The 16016-nt window shown below is 43.9% G+C and overlaps 1 non-coding gene and 1 pseudogene across 1 annotated transcript; one reads left to right on the plus strand and one right to left on the minus strand.

Moving 5' to 3' along the window:
• The first annotated feature begins 3924 nt into the window (after positions 1-3924).
• LOC136139579 (Z30 small nucleolar RNA) lies at positions 3925-4021 on the plus strand. Its single transcript, XR_010657100.1, has one exon. It is a non-coding gene; the product is annotated as a Z30 small nucleolar RNA (small nucleolar RNA).
• A 2163-nt stretch (positions 4022-6184) lies between these two features.
• Positions 6185-8381, minus strand: LOC136137979 (peroxisome assembly protein 12-like; annotated as a pseudogene).
• Positions 8382-16016: the final 7635 nt, after the last annotated feature.

A 16016-nucleotide genomic window follows, 5' to 3' on the forward strand; every position in this document is an offset into this window, starting at 1 on the left:
AGCCTGCGCTCTAGAGCACGCAAGCCACAACTATTGAGCCCGCGTGCTGCAACTACTGAAGCCTGCGCGCCTAGAGCCCATGCTCCACAACAAGAGAAGCCACGACAATGAGAAGCCCGCGCACCGCAACGAAGAGTAGCCCCCACTCGTCGCAACTAGAAAGGCTGCGCATGGCAACGCAGCCAAAAATAAAATAAATAAAAAAACATAAAAAATGACTAACCTCATTTCCATAAAGACAAGCAAAAAAACTTACCTTAAAAAAAAAAAGAGGGCTTCCCTGGTGGCGCAGTGGTTGAGAGTCCGCCTGCCGATGCAGGGGACACGGGTTTGTGCCCTGGTCCGGGAAGATCCCACATGCCGCGGAGCGGCTGGGCCCATGAGCTATGGCCGCTGAGCCTGCGCGTCCGGAGCCTGTGCTCCGCAATGGGAGAGGCCACAGCAGTGAGAGGCCCGCGTGCCGGAAAAAAAAAAAAAAAAAGAATGCACCAGGTTGAGAAAGGGCGATGGAGAAGGAAGGGGAAAACCAGGCAGAGGAAACAGCACTTGCAAAGGCCCATTCTCTTCACTGTCTAAAGTCTATCCTTAAAGTACAATGGAGGTCCTTCATAGGCCTGGTACAGAGGACATTCCATTTCTCTCCATTTATTTCCTCATATCTTTCTCCCCATCCCTATCTGACACTCATCACATTCCTCCTGCTGTCCTTCATATACCTCTCCATTTCTTACTAGCTCTCACCTGGACCATTGCAATCACTTGGCAATAGCTTCCCCTTCTTTCACTCTGTCTTCCTTCAATCTATTTTTATTTTTATTTATTTATTTTTGCGGTATGCGGGCCTGTGTGATCACCCATCTCCTCAGACTCTGAAATCTTTAATTCTCCCACTTTCTCCAGAGTAGTCTAAACTACACAGCCAGCAAGCCACTATCTTTAACAAAGTCTTGCCCTGTCTTTCAAATCTCTTATCACCCCCTTTCTTTACGCTAACACTGGTCCTGAAACTTTGGTGTGAATCAGAATCTCCCCTGGGGTACTTATTAAAAATATAGACGCCTGGGTTCCAACTCCAGATTCAACCTTAACGATTCTGTAAGTCTGGATTGTGGGAGTTTGTCGTTTGGTTTTAATACTGGGGGACATCTATGTTGTTGTTTCCTCCTGGTATTTCCAACTCACTGAATTTTGGAAAACACTACACCAGTTTCAACTTTACCTAAATTTGGTAAGCTCCCCTATGCTTTCTCATTTAATTCGGGAGTTAAATTATTTTCTCCCAGGATCTCCAAATCCAACGCATCTTTCAAAACCCAGATCAAATGCCACCTCTCCCAGGAAGACTTTCTTGCTCTCTTTCGCAGTTCTTTGATATTTAGTGGCACCTCTTGCTTATTCAGGAAGCGTCCAAGCCCCTGACAAGCCAATGAGTTTCTCCTGGTCGGGGAGAGAGGGACACATTCATCGAAGTCCGCCCCAACCCCTAGCCCTCAGGCGGGAATTCGGCGCAAGTACTGTCGAACACTGAATCGATAGTTCTTCCTGGAAAGCCAGGGCACACACGCCCTCTACAGCCCGCCTCAGATGCCCTTCCCCAGTTGGGCACCAGCAAAACCACTCCGGATGTCAGTCTCCCCAAGGTCGGAGATCAGGGAATTGGAGGGCGGGCAGGGACAACTCAGGGTCTTGCTTTCAACTTTGAGCATGTAGCCCGCCACGCCAAGAAGAGACTGCAAAGACGCCTGCGCTTTCCGGCCCTCCCTCCCCACCCCAACCCCGGCGTTCGCCTAGCCCTCCGATTGGCAGCTCCTCGCACCAGCCGAGCCTCAGGGCTGCGGCTCACGTGGCCCACTGGTCGTCGCGGGATTGGTTGTCCGGATCGGGCTGCTACGGCAGCCGGCGGGGTAGCGAGGTGGAGCAATGTGGGAAGCCCCAAGCCCGTACTTCTGGGACTGAACGGCGGCGGGTGGGCTGCGGTCAGCCTCTGCAGGCCTGGGCAGGCCTCCTGAGAGTCTAGGGCGTAAGAGTTTTGGGGGGTTCGGAAAGCGGGCTGCGGACCCCCTGCCTGAGGCTTTGGTTTGAGCCCTGGATCCGGCCTTGTGTTTCCCCGGAAGGATGGCGTCTCAGTCTTTCCTGAAGTTGGTGGGGTTTGGATGTTATCATTATTATTATCAGCAGTAGTATTGTTATTGTTGTTATTATTATCGTTTTGAGGATACACCGTGTATAAGAATTGGTGATCCTGCGCAGGGTGCCATGCAGAATGCCATGAGTTAGAAGTTGGAGGTCGGAGGGCTTAGAGATGCTTGAGGGACGTCCTTAACCTACGTGAAATGTTGGAGCTAAGTCGGCTTTATAAACCGTGCTGATGCCTGTATAATCCAGGCGCTTAGGGTTTAGTAGGGAGGGTCGTTCACTGACTGAATTAAACCGTCGCTTATTGAGCCGCCTTCTGTGTCCCAGGCATCATTCTGAGTGTAATGGATGCAAAGGCCAGTAAGAGGAAGTCCTGGTTCTTTAGGAGCTCTGCGTAATGGGGCTGGTGGGAGAGACGGGAGGTGGGGGACGTGAATGGGTGAATAATTGGCGTGTGATGCGTACTGTGGTGGGAAAAAGTGCTGTGGGAGTCAGAGGAGGGGATGACTGAGGGAGTTAGGGACCACTTAACAGAGAAGGTGACGTTTGAACAAGGTTTTAGAACTACAGACTTTCTCCAGATTGAAAGGGGTAGGGAAGGCGCTCCAGACAGAGGAAAGCGTACTGAGGAAGAGAACAAGGAAAGTGTGCCCTCTGTGGCTGGAGCACACTTGGAGCTCTGCTCACAAGTTTCATGCTTTTAGACAAGGTTATTTAAGTTCTCTTAGCCTGTTTGCTTTTTGTAACGTGTACTTACTTCTGCACAGGTTGATGGGATAAAGGTTCGAGCCTCTAAACAGGCACTTTACTAGTTTCCCTCTCTTTGTGGAATTCAGTTGCTGAATGGAGAACACAGACCATAGCTGTACGTTTTTAACTATGGAGTATCAAGCTATTGACATTTATAAATGGCTGAAGGAGGCATGCTGTGTCTCCAGAATTGTTATTTAGATACAATGCTGAAAAGCTGGAGAGGTTGACATTGTTTGTGTTCCTAGTACTTTAGCATAGCATGTCAGCGACAGTAAACTATGAGAAGGTGTCATTTAGAATAAATAAAATGCAGGCAGCCTTCTCATTCAGAAATTGATCATCCATGTTGTGAATTACCCAGGCTTTGCATTGTTTCCTTTATCTTGCCCATGGCCTGGAGAAAAATGATATTAAACCTTGTATTTAGCTGGTAGTGGAAAAATATAAATCTGGTAATCAGATCTCAGTTTCTCTTTCCAGCATTGCTGTTATTTTGCTATGGACCTTTATCAAATCCTAGCCTCCCTGGGTCTTGGACTCTTTAGCAGATTCTTGTATAAAATTTTTTATGACTATACTTTTCATCTTTGTTGGCAGCAGAATTGTAAATCAAACTGTATGTCAAATGAACTGGAGTTTACTTTATAAAGGATTTTAGGAGAAAATCTTTTCTAAAGATTTTGCTTTAGAACTAGATTATAAATCCCTTCACAGACATATCTGAGATTTTATCATGCATGGTGTTTGGATTCACTAAAACAAGAAATGTTTTTTTGAACTGTAAATGCTTCTCCACTCTACTCTGTATTACAAAAATTTTTAAAAAGCACCTCCAAAACAAAACTTGTTCAAGTTTGCATTTTTGTACAGCAGAGTTGCTTGAGGTGAATAGTAGAAGATCAAATATTGAAAGCCCACGGTTGCAACTTACCTGAAAAGAAGTCTTTTTTTCTCATGGGTAAACCTAAGTTTTCTTGGATGTGAAAATAGGGTGTTGGGCTGCTCTTAGATAATACAAGGAGGTGAAAAGCAATGATGCAATGATGAGTGAAGTATAGTCTGACCTGGTATTGCCATTGCTTCAGTGTTGGCATTGACCAGGGTATGACCCCTTAATCTTCTCTCTGAGCTGATTCTGGTTGTGGTTTTTCCACATTGGTATGTTCTAGCCTATTTGGATACTGGTTTTATTATGTGTAAGAGTGTTTAATATTCTTTTGAATTACTGATACTTTCCTGTTTTTCTTTGTAGGTTGAGGTGAAAAATATGGCTTTGATATCTTCATGGAAAACTGCATTATTTCAGTCCTGAATCTGGTTCGGTTCCCTTATTGACTCATTACTATATTAAAAATGTTTATTTAGCAGTGATTATAAAATGAAAGTAACTAACATGTACATGTTTTTTGGGGGGAGACTAAGGGGAAACAGGTGTTCAGCCTAGAAAAACATTTCTCATTGGATTTCCTGTGAAGTCAGTGTGTCTTGGGTTTAACTTTGAAACAAATTAAAAAATTTTTAAATTAAAAAAAAAGTTTACTTAACTATGGTATTTGTTCTGGTAAAACCTTGTGGTTTAATAAGAATTTTTGCAAATATCCATTCTACTCTTCTCATGGTACATAAAAGTGTTAATATTTTAAAATCTATAGGATATTCTATTTCAAAATTTAGTTCTATTATCTTAGTGCTATCAGAAAATGTGCTTTGAATTGCTGAAATTAGTTGTATTGGACAACACCTGTCTCAGCAGAGGCACTTAAAAATAATTTTCATCCTTCCTCTTGTAGTAATGATTTTTTTTTTTTTAACCCGTATGTTTTTAACCTGTATGTTTAACCCTGCCAATCCGGTGGCAACTTAAGTGTTTGTGCAGTATTTCACTTGAGAAATAAGGTATTTCACTCAAGACTGAATTCTTGCTGTTGGAGGAGAGGATTTCTCTCCAATATTGGATTAGCAAAAAAAGCAAAATGTTAATACAGAATGCCTCAAAAAATCAAAGGTAGGGGCTTCCCTGGTGGCGCAGTGGTTGCGAGTCCGCCTGCCGATGCAGGGGACACGGGTTCGTGCCCCAGTCCGGGAAGATCCCACATGCCGCGGAGCGGCTGGGCCCATGAGCCATGGCCGCTGAACCTGCGCGTCCCGAGCCTGTGCTCCGCAACGGGAGAGGCCACAAACAGTGAGAGGCTCGCGTACCACAAAAAAAAAAAAAAAAAAAGACGCAAAGGTGGCCTGAATGAAAAATTTACTCTAAATACCTCGACTAATCTTTCAGTTTCCACATAATCATGACATGGAACAGCTCTTTGCCAAAAAACATTTATTCTTAAAATTTACTTAAGCGTTTCATAGAAACTTTAGTAATAGCCAGAATAATTCATGTCAGCTTAGCAAACTCTTAACAGCAAGCACAAAGAGCTTATGAAAAGATGACTGTCTTTACACAGTCATAGTTAGGGCAGTATTTTACTTCATCTCTTCATTAATAGCTTTGCTTTCACACTGAAGTCTTCAGACTATTCTGTATATACATTCAACCCCTATTTTCCTGTAACCAGTTTCCCAAGGAAGATATGTGTGGTTCACAAAGGGATCTTTAAAAGGTGATAAACTATAGCAAATGTTACTTAACAAATGAGTCTCAGCATATGGAAGGAGAAAGTGTTTCTAAGTATTTCTATAAAAAGCATGTCCGTGGGGGGGTGGTGGGGGGATGAACTGGGAGACTGGGATTGACTGTATACACTGATGTGTGTAAAAGTGATAATTAATAAGAACCTGCTGTATTAAAAAAAATAAATAAAATAAAAATTTAAAAAGCAGGTCCATATTTCATACTGTTTGCAAACCGATAAAACCTATTCCTCATAGGCAGATAAATGCTTTCCTTTCTCAAAAGGCCTGCTTCCCCTTCACTACCCACTCTACGAGGTCTAACTTGGGTTTTTCCTGAGAGCTTCTATACCTCTTGTCCTTTAAGGAAGGGGACAGGAAAAGCTTGTGTGCCGAGTACCCTCTTTGATCACCTTCTCTATGCTGACCCTCACATCCCCTGCCAGTCCTGATTCTCTCACTCTGACCAGCTCGGTCAACTCTAAGTAGAGGTGTCTAGGGAGCAAGCTAAAAGGTTAAGATCAACGAGTACATCCTTTTAAAGAAATCCATGTGGCTGTTTAAAGTTCATACAATTATTAATTGAGGATGATCAAACAATGCTATTTACCGTGCGGAAAACCAGCCCTCTGGCCTTATAGCGCAGTCATTTCGTTGTGAGACAAGGTGCTAATCCCTTTCAGTTCTCAGGGGAGTACAGTTTAATCAGATGCTGTACTTGTGTTGGATAACCTGTGATGGGACAAGCTCGGTGACTCCTCACGTAATTAAACACACAGCGATAACAAAACACATAGCCAGAGGTGGCGAGAACGGTGTCATTCACCCGGTTTTTACGACACAGTGGGCACACAGTCTTCATTTGGGGCAACAGGGGAGAATCAGAATTGTAGTCTAGAGGTACCGGTGGTGGTGGAGTAGGCAGGGCAGTCAATGACTTGATGGTTTCTTGGTTTCCGGATGAATACCACCACTCAAGGAACTGCAGGAAGAATACACCCACCGAAAGGCCAGTAGAGAGGCATGAGGTGGCACCTCCCACGGCTTGCTTCAGAGCTGACTTCATCTTCTCGCCAACGCCGTTTGGAGAACAGAACAAGGAGGCAAAAGGAGAAACTGTTTATTTAGGTACAATCACAGAACAACTAATACGCATGCAATTCTTACACTTTTCATTAGAATCGTTGATTCAGCTTGGGGATTGAATAGTTGCTGGACTGGCGTTTTCACTTGTAAGTGTCCATTCGAAACAATTCCCTCTTTCTGACCTACCGTAGTTTAGGAGTTCTAGGAGCTAAGCTTTGTTTTTAATGACTAGGGCTTTGTTTGCTTTGTGTTTTGAGAAAGAAATTAATGAGCCATTGATTATATAGACCTTTATGGGGGTGGAAGATAGTATATCCAGAAAAAGAAATAACTCACTTAAAAAACAACTCAGCATTACTGAGGAATATATTTGAACTTGTCAGAGAACAGAGACACTAGGAGCGGGATAGCACCATGGTTAAGAGCAGTCTTTAGAATTGTACTGATCTGGCTTGAATCTCAGCTCTGCCGCCTATTAGCTGTGTAGCCTTGGCAAGGTACTCAAATGTTAGAACTTAGTTTCCTCAACTGTTAAGTGGTGCTAATGCATTTATTTCATTGAGCTGTGATGAGGATTGAGATAATATACGTAAACACCTAGCAAAGGGCCTGGTACATAGCAAGTGTGTGCAAAAATGTAGCCAGTATGATGAGGAAGGTTACCAGGATGGCAATCCTTGTTTTATGGACACAAGAATTTTTCGATGATTTTATGAAATACCCCGAAGTGGACTGAGGTGGGTAAATTTCATAAAATTGGGATAAGATTTTAGGATTTATTAATCAAATATGTTGGGGAAATGTTAAGGCCTCACCTCCCAGCTGGTTGCTGCACCATGCTGGCTCCAGCTGGTTTGTGCTCCAGAGCTTGTATATCCTGAACTGTAAGTCGACCTAGCCGAACCCCAGCCGGACTCAGCAGTGGTGAGTGATGCTGAGCCTTTCCTAGGATGTATCGAAGCTGCTGTACAAGAAACCAGCCTTCCCAGGCCATGTTAACAAATGGGTAGGCTGCCAAAAAGGCTCTGTAAAATTGTTTCCAGCGGGAAGTAGGGGGATGGATGGAATATTCATCCTCTTCTCTCAGGCTAGAAATCAGCTTCTCCAGCTTCACTTTCAGACTGGGAAGAAGAACCAGGAAAATAACTGACTTCCAAAGCTGCTTCTTTGGGAGACCAGCACTGGCCAATCTCTGAAGCTTGTGTGTGTCTCCCATTACGATCCTCTTTAAGCCATAAAAGTTTTCAGAAAACGAGGCGCTGGTTTTAGACAGATAATGTTGCTGGAGCAGAAGACCTCGCAGGGTGAAGATTTCATCAAACCACTTCCACAAGAAGCCCTAGCGGGCAGGATTTGATTCTGCAAGAACCTAAAGCAAAATAAATAAATGAAATTCATTCCATTACACAGCTACTATGCCTTGTATTTATATTTCCTTTTTTTCCCTCTGAATTTCCACACTTTTCTTTCTGGGTCTACCTTAACCTCCCTTTAGTGCTGGGTATTCAGTACACATAACAAGAGACTCCATAACCATTAAATCATGTGATGTGCATTATATGCTAATTGGTTATTTCAAAACTTAGGCCAACAAATAAATTCAGATTATTGGCTTGGTTTTTACCCGGACGTTCCTAAAACTTTTCAGAGAATTAAATCCTTACCTTGACCACATGATGAAGAGCAGGTCTCACTGCTGTCATTAAACTCTCCTGTGCTACCACCTCAAAGATGGCTGGCTGGTCATCCACTGCAGAAGCAGTTGTGATGTGAGCCCCGTGCTCAGCCATAGTTTCGTGTGTGCACTGGGTTTTACTTTGCCCACAACCTCTCTAGTAAGCATGAACTTTCTGGGGGTGCCAGATGGGTGCTATTTTACAGGAACTGGGCAAAAAAGACCTCTTCCGGAGGCAGAGGGGAGGGGTCTCAAGGGAAGGTGAAGAATGAAGTAACGCGGACACCCACGTTAGGGAAGCAGTGTGTGGGAGAGGTGAGTTGATTAATGCTACACCTCACAGGGAAAAGCGTGACTATGGGGGGACAGGTACGGCGAAGGAGCGCTGGCCTCTCGAGCGGCAGTCCTGGAGGCGGCCAACCACGGACTCCCAATCCGGAGGGCTCAAAAGCCAGGCGGCTCTGAGGGATCGAAGGTGCCAGTGCAGGCCGGCCCCAACGGCCTGGCTCAGCTGTGGGCTGTGCAATCCCCCCGCCCGCGCCAGTCCTCGCGAGCTGACCCCAGGCGAGGGGCGAGGAACCCGCGACGCCGCGTTTAAAAGGAGGTCTCGGCTTTATGTCAGAAGCCGCAACCGGAAATAGAAGCCGCTTGGAGCCCGGTGGCCGTGGAGAGGCGCTCTAGCCCCGAACGCGGGCCCGCGACCGGAACTAGAGAACTCTATGATCTCACAGGGACTTCCGCTTCCGCCCCCAGCGGGCTCGTTTGGAGAGGTGTTTTCCGCTGCTAGGTTTTACTTTTCTTAAATGGTTTGGCATCGCTGTGTTGTTGGAAAGCCACGGCTCTGATATCTCTCTACAGAGTCTTTTTGGCAAGGTGTTGGGTCGCCGCACTGACGTCTGGCGCCCGGAGCCAGAGCTCGGCCTGTTGCTGAGGCCTTTGTTCCCTGGGGCGATAGAGAGAGGCGAGGGACCCAAGGGAACGTGGAGATGGAAGGCTCACTTTGCTTGCGGCGGGGGTGGTGGCTCACTATTTTTGCCGCCTTCGGGAAGGATTTGAAGCGACAAAGCCGAGATAGAAGGCTTAGCCTTATGGCTGCCAATTATTAACAACAAAAAAAATTTCCTGCTGTTGTTCAGAATTTGGGACGATTATTTTTCATTCAAGCTGGTACCTTAATTGTCTTCTAGGTTAGGTTACGTTCAAGCAGAACTCTGGGCACTTGCTACACTAAGTGAAAATGGTTCCTGCCCTCGAACACGGTAGGATGCGTCACATTAGCGATACGAATACAGTGCTAAAACGGAGTGATGCTGTTGAATTCTAACTAGCATGAATTGGGGAGGCTTGGCAGAGAAGGTACTTTTCATTGTATACCAAAGTTAATGTAATTAACTTGACCTTTTGCAAACTGCTTTTACATCGTATGCAGTTGCCTTGAGTAGCTGCAGGTTTACTGAATTTGGATAATAAAGTTCATCTCCTCTCTCTCCAACCTCTCCCCTCAACCCCTGGGCTAAATAGCTAGAAATAGAAGTTTGCTTACTTTATACCATAGAGGACGTTATGGTATAAAGATAGTTAATTGTTTCACATAATGAGAACGCTGGAACAAGGTTTGGGTTTAGTTGTTTCAATAGGAGAAATAAAATCTTGCAAATTAACCTTAATTGTGGTTCCAAAAAGTGTTTCAGGGAATTCCCTGGCGGTCCAGTGGTTAGGACACTGTGCTTCCACTGCAGGATGCATGGCTTGGATCCCTGGCCAGGGGAACTAAGATCCTGCATGCAGCGTGGCCAAAAAAAAAAAAAAAAAAAAAAAAAAAGGTTTTATAGTCTGATTGGATACCTGCTGGAGAAAGTCACATTGATGGAAGATTTTACCTTACAGAGTTTTAAGGAGTAGAGATAATGTATCTATATAAAACACCTAGCTTTAGGTTCTTGGTCAGTGGTAGCTCTTACAGAGAGGCTTTTCTTAAGTGAACAGCAAGAAGACAAAGTTGAGAAATAGCATCACCTAAGACGAGTGGGAAGTTAGTTAAACATTGGTATCAGTTAGGGTTCTTTGGTTACAAGCAACAGAAAACAGGCTAATTTAAACTAAAAAATTTATTAGAAAAATATGGAGTAGCTAACAAAATAAGGAAAACCAACTCTGAGGGAACAGGAATTACACAGTCCTACTGGATGTTTCTAGCAAGAATTAGCAAAGTGTCATACAGGCATCACTGTTGCAATGAACGAGCTTCAACAAATTTCTGTCACTGTACTTATGATTCAGATCCCTATTGACTGACCTTGGTTCAGATTTCATCTCCACTCGCTGTTTCACTCTTAGCCCGAAGAGTGCAAGACACCTTAATAGTCCTTTGAGAATATTCCAAAAGTAAACTGATGTTGTTATGTGAGAAAAAAGGCAGTCAAAAATAACAATGTCGGGCTTCCCTGGTGGCGCAGTGGTTGAGAGTCCGCCTGCCGATGCAGGGGACGCGGGTTCGTGCCCCGGTCTGGGAGGATCCCACATGCCGCGGAGCGGCTGGGCCCGTGAGCCATGGCCGCTGAGCCTGCGCGTCCGGAGCCTGTCCTCCGCAACGGGAGAGGCCACAACAGTGAGAGGCCCGCGTAACGCATAAAAAAAAAAAAAAAATAACTGTCAATTATTACAGCCAATAAATAATAAACACCTCATCACAAATCCCACTCCCAGGTTTATGGTGTAATAAGCAAGACACAGAAATTGATTGCACTTATGTTAAAAGGTGTGAAGAGCCATCAGATAGGTTAATATGGTGAGTTTAGAGGAAGAGACAATAAGAGCTGGGAGAAATGAGGCCGTTCAAACTAGCTTAAACAGAAGCTATATTGGCCTTTGTAACCAAGGAGAAGATCGTTTCTAACCTCACGTTTTATCTCAGCTTCTTTCTGCCAGTTGCTTTCTAATACAGCGATGTAACCTGGTATCTCCTGCATCTTATATCAGGACCAGATGTCCACTGAGAAAGTTTTGTGGATTAGGTGGACCTCAAAAGATGAGTACATTTGGGGAAAGGCACAGTCATGGTGACAGGGTTTTCCAGGCTAAGGGATCAACGTGGATTGTGTTTGAGGAGGAAATTGTTTGCTTTAAATATAGAGAGGAAAATAGACCAATAATACATAGTCTATACTGTTGACCATAGTATAGAGGCTCTTAAATGCTAGTTTTAGTACTTTGCTTGTGGACATTCATTCATTTATTCCTGAATAATTTACTTATTCATTTATTACTGAATACATGCTGTGCGCCAAGCATTATGCTAGGTGCTGGGTAGACAGTAGTAATAAAAACAGACTTGGTATCTGCCCTCATGGAATCTACAGTCTAGTTGGGGAGAGAAATAATAAGTAAAGAGACTAATATATAATTTACAAATGGAATAAGAGGGCTATGATGGGGGTGGCAGTGGGGCCTGGAAGAGAAGAACCTTTTAGACTGGGTAATCAGGGAGTGCCTTTATGAGATTACAATTAAAGTGAGACCTAAATTATAAGCCAGCCAGCCCTGTGTGGAGTTGGGGAAAATGAATATTAGGTAGGAGGAGTGGTAGTTGTGAAGGCCCTAGGATGGGAAAGAGCTTGGCCTATTTGAGAGCTGCAAAAGCTAGCAAGAGGTGAAATGAAGAGGAAATGAGGAGTGACTGAAAAGGATAAAATGATATTAAGAGAGGTAGACAGGAGCCTAACCACTCATAGGCCATGGGAAGGAAACTGGATTTTAGTCAAAGTATAATGGGAGGTCATTGAAGGATTTATACACCGGAGTCATGACCAGGTTTATATTTTTAAGATGACCCCATAGTGGTTATGTGGTTACATTTACTTTGTGAAAATTCATCAAGCTTTATATTTTTGGTGTGCACTTTTTGGAATGTTCGTTTATACTTCAAAAAAAAAGTGAAACAAAAATCTGGCTGCTGTATGAATAATGGTTGGGAGGAGAGTTGAGGTTTCTAGTAGTTGAGGCAAGAGGCGATGGTGGCTTGGAATAATGAGGTGAATAGAAGGGATTGGATGAATTTGAAATATATTTTGAAGGTAGGATTGACAACTTGGAGATGGAATGAATGTGGCAGTTAAGAGAGAGAGAAATCAAGAATGACCCCCAGATTTCTGGCTAGTAATTTCTGGCAGTGTAATTTGTTCAAATAATTGCAATCATAGCAAATATTTACATAGTCCATACTATGTGCAGGCATAGTTCTAAGTGCTTTACATACACGAATTCATTTCATCCTTGTAATAATATTATGATTGGATATTAGTATTTCTCCCATTTTGTAGATGAGAAAACTAAAGAGCAAAGAAATGGGGAAAACTGGGAGAAGGATAGGTTCTGTACAAATTAGGAAATGAGGAGCTGTTGAAAGGTTTTGAACCGGGGAGAGGTATGAATCAAAGATTTTTCTGGTTGCATCTCTTTACAAAATCCACCTCTGTCTTCTGTGAGTTGTACCTGGAACCACAGTTTTTAAACACCGCTCCCCCCCAATACTCTTATGATTTGCTTAATTTGGGTGGGCCATATGTGCAGACTTAACGATCAGTGTGGTTAGCAATTTGGTGGTGAAGTTTGGGGACTAGGTCAAGGCTAGAGATAGATATTTTGGAATCATATGGGTAGGAAAAATGATTGAACCCATGGTGTTGCTAAAGGGTTAGTGTAAAGAAAATGTATGAATATAGAACTTAAAAATAAAATGCTTGCTACTTTCTCCCTCAGACACCATCCTATATCTCTTCTCTTTCAGCTATACTTTCTTATGGAGTTATCTGTTTTCATTTCCTTACCTCCCATTTATCTTCAAACTTCTTCAGCATGGCTTTTGCCTTCATTATCTCTGCTGATGGTCTCAGCAATGACATCGAAGACCTTTGTGCTGCTAAATCCTTGGACACTTTTCGGCACTTCCTCCTTTTCTCTCTAGCAACTGTTGTTGTTGACCACTCACTCATACATTTATCCATTCAACAAATTTTGGGGAGGGGGCGGCTAGGCCTCAGAGATATAGTATATAGTTCCTATACTTTCTTAGAACTCTAAAAACGTCCTAATGATTATGACCACCTGCTTTTCCTTCTACTTCTCAGTCCCCTTTGCACTTTGGTTTCCCAACTTCTGCCTCAGGCTCTTATTCTTCACATTCCTCTTCTTTTCTTGGTTAAAGACTTTATTATTACTTAGAGCAGTTTTAAGTGGGAAGTCTTCGTTTTGAGGGGAAGGTACAGAGATATCTAGGTCTTGGTTTCTGAAAGGAACTTACTTTTGTGTAAGCACGCCTATTACATGCTGGGCGCCTTACCTACTTTAAGCTTCACAAGCTGGAGAGAGTTATATCACTGGATTTATTTCACAAGTAAGACCAAGGTTGAGGAGACGTTAAGTAACGTTCCTAATCACATTCAGGACAGGGATTCGATCTCAGATGGATTCAAACTCAGATCTGAGGCCATGTCAACCTCTTTTCCTTGCACCACTCTCCTCCAGTCCCACTGCCCTTGTATGGTCTTGGGCTGGCTCACCATTGTCCACATTCCTGAACTGGCCAGGGAAATTAGCTGGGTTTTTGTTTTTTTTTTTTTTTTAAGAAAACAGGATGTTTCACTATCCCTATGTGTAAGTTTTTAGAGAACTCCTGTGCGAGGAAACAAATCCAGGGAATGTCAGCTTGTTTAATAGATCCATTACGATAGTCAGTGAACTTCCTAGGAGGCCCGGACCTCAGGTCGCTTCCCGACTGCGCAAAATTTTTCCGTCTCCAAGGCTACCGAGATGACCGCCTTTCTGGTTCTCCGGCGCGCCTGGATGACGTCACACGGCGAGGCTATCTGACGTCAGAATTTCCTGTCCACCATGTTTGTCTCTGGCAAAGTGGGTTTTGCGCAGTGGCTTAGACCTGGAGAAGGAGTCATGGCGTGCAGGAAACCATTACAACACCGCTCGGGCCGTGCTCTCTGGCTGCTGTTGCCAGCCCTGCCCTTGCCTCCGGTGAGTTCAGGGCGGCTAACTTTGGGGTGTGTCCCTCTTTTGGGGAAGGGGGCCAGGCTTGGTTGGGGACGGGCGGAGGAGAGCAATCTTAGGAGCGTGACCGTTGAAGATGGAGTGAGCCGTCGGGTGTGACCGTTGTGAGGAAGAGGGTTGGAGAAAGGGACTCCACCGCTGGAGCGGGGTGAGGGAATCCGCGGGGTGGCAACTGGGAGTTGGGGGGCACTGGGGAAAAGATATGTTCGAAGTGGGGGGTTAGGCGGGCCAGAGGCCAGGGGTGTGGCCGGTAGAGACTGGAGGCCGAGGGGAGAACTTTCTTCCCGCTTTGGCGTCATTCACTGAGAGGCTGGGACGTGTCCAGGTACCAGAAGGGGAAAGGGGTTCCCCCAGAGTTTTGCTCATAGATGGGCAGACCTCACCCGTCTTCTGTAATTTGAGGTTGAGACACCTCTCCCTCACCTCGTAATGGAGGAACATATCCCTAGAATCTTGACCACCTGGGGAAAGAAGAGGAATTCCTGACATTGGAGAACGGGAAGAGAAACCTCCAGAATTGACCCGATGTGAGAGAGGGGGAAGCAGGTGGGAGTAAATCTTAGCCCGGAGTTTTTTCTTTCTGGTCTTAGAAGGAGCGGTCTGGTTTGAGGAAAGACTGTAGATTAAGACAGAGGTAAAGAAACTGGAACTTCCTGTTATTCCATATTCTTTGAATCCAAAGAATTGATTCATGCTCTTTGTTTTCAGAGCATGAAAACAGTGCCCATTTGCAGGGCAGACTTTTTTTCAACTCACCTGGCTGCTTCATTATGAAGCAGTGTGAATAAAGTGTGAATGCTTCATTAAGCTTTGACTTTTAAGAAGTGTTTTTTAAATGCCAAACACTGTTACAATCATGTGGTTTAAAAGAGAAAGTAAAGAAAACTCAGTAAGTTTAGAAAAGGAAGAGTGACAAAGGAAGTGGTCTCAGTGAGGAACGATTTAAATTATTAATCACCTCCCTGGTAGAATTCTGTCGCTTAGCCTCAGGGTACACTTACAGAGTCATAATAGAAAGCAGCAGATGAAGGAGATGCAGCTGTACAAGAAAACGTGTGACACATTCCAATGATGACTAAGCGTGGTGGTAAGATGAGAACTGTTTGCAGGTACCTTAGTAGTTTTAAACTCCCAAAGAAGCAGAAAGTATAGTGTGTTCTGAAATAGCCTCACTGAAAATTGGGTGGTAAAGGTAATACAAAGCTAACGTTCTGTGACTTAAGAGACTCAAGAAAGTCCAGTTCTTCCATCTTTTCTTTTTCTTCTTTGACACACCCATATTTTAAAATATTACGAACCAAGCTGAACAGGGAACGAATCAGGTAGGACGCATTTTCCTTTCTTCCTTCTTTTCTCTCCTTCCAGGCGTAAGTTTTCCAGAGTTTATTTCAGTTAAGAATTGGATGTAAAACTTTTGAGCTTTTTTCTTACCGGATAATATTAACATATTATTTTGTGGTCATTTTTAAATGGAAATTTCAGGTGTGTCTGTTGTAATGAGTTGTCTGCTGTCATTTCTTAGGCAATAAATGATACCTGAAGATGCCATTGTCTTTGCATTATTGAAATATCTGATTAGCACCTCTCACCCTTATAATGAAAGATTGCTGAGATGACCTTTCTGCTTTATAATTTGGTCAACTGTTCACTTTTTCCCTACTAGCACCAACTGTGTAAAGTCCTACTTTATGCG

This window comes from Phocoena phocoena, chromosome 19 (assembly GCF_963924675.1).
Source record: "Phocoena phocoena chromosome 19, mPhoPho1.1, whole genome shotgun sequence".
NCBI classification, from domain to species: domain Eukaryota; kingdom Metazoa; phylum Chordata; class Mammalia; order Artiodactyla; family Phocoenidae; genus Phocoena; species Phocoena phocoena.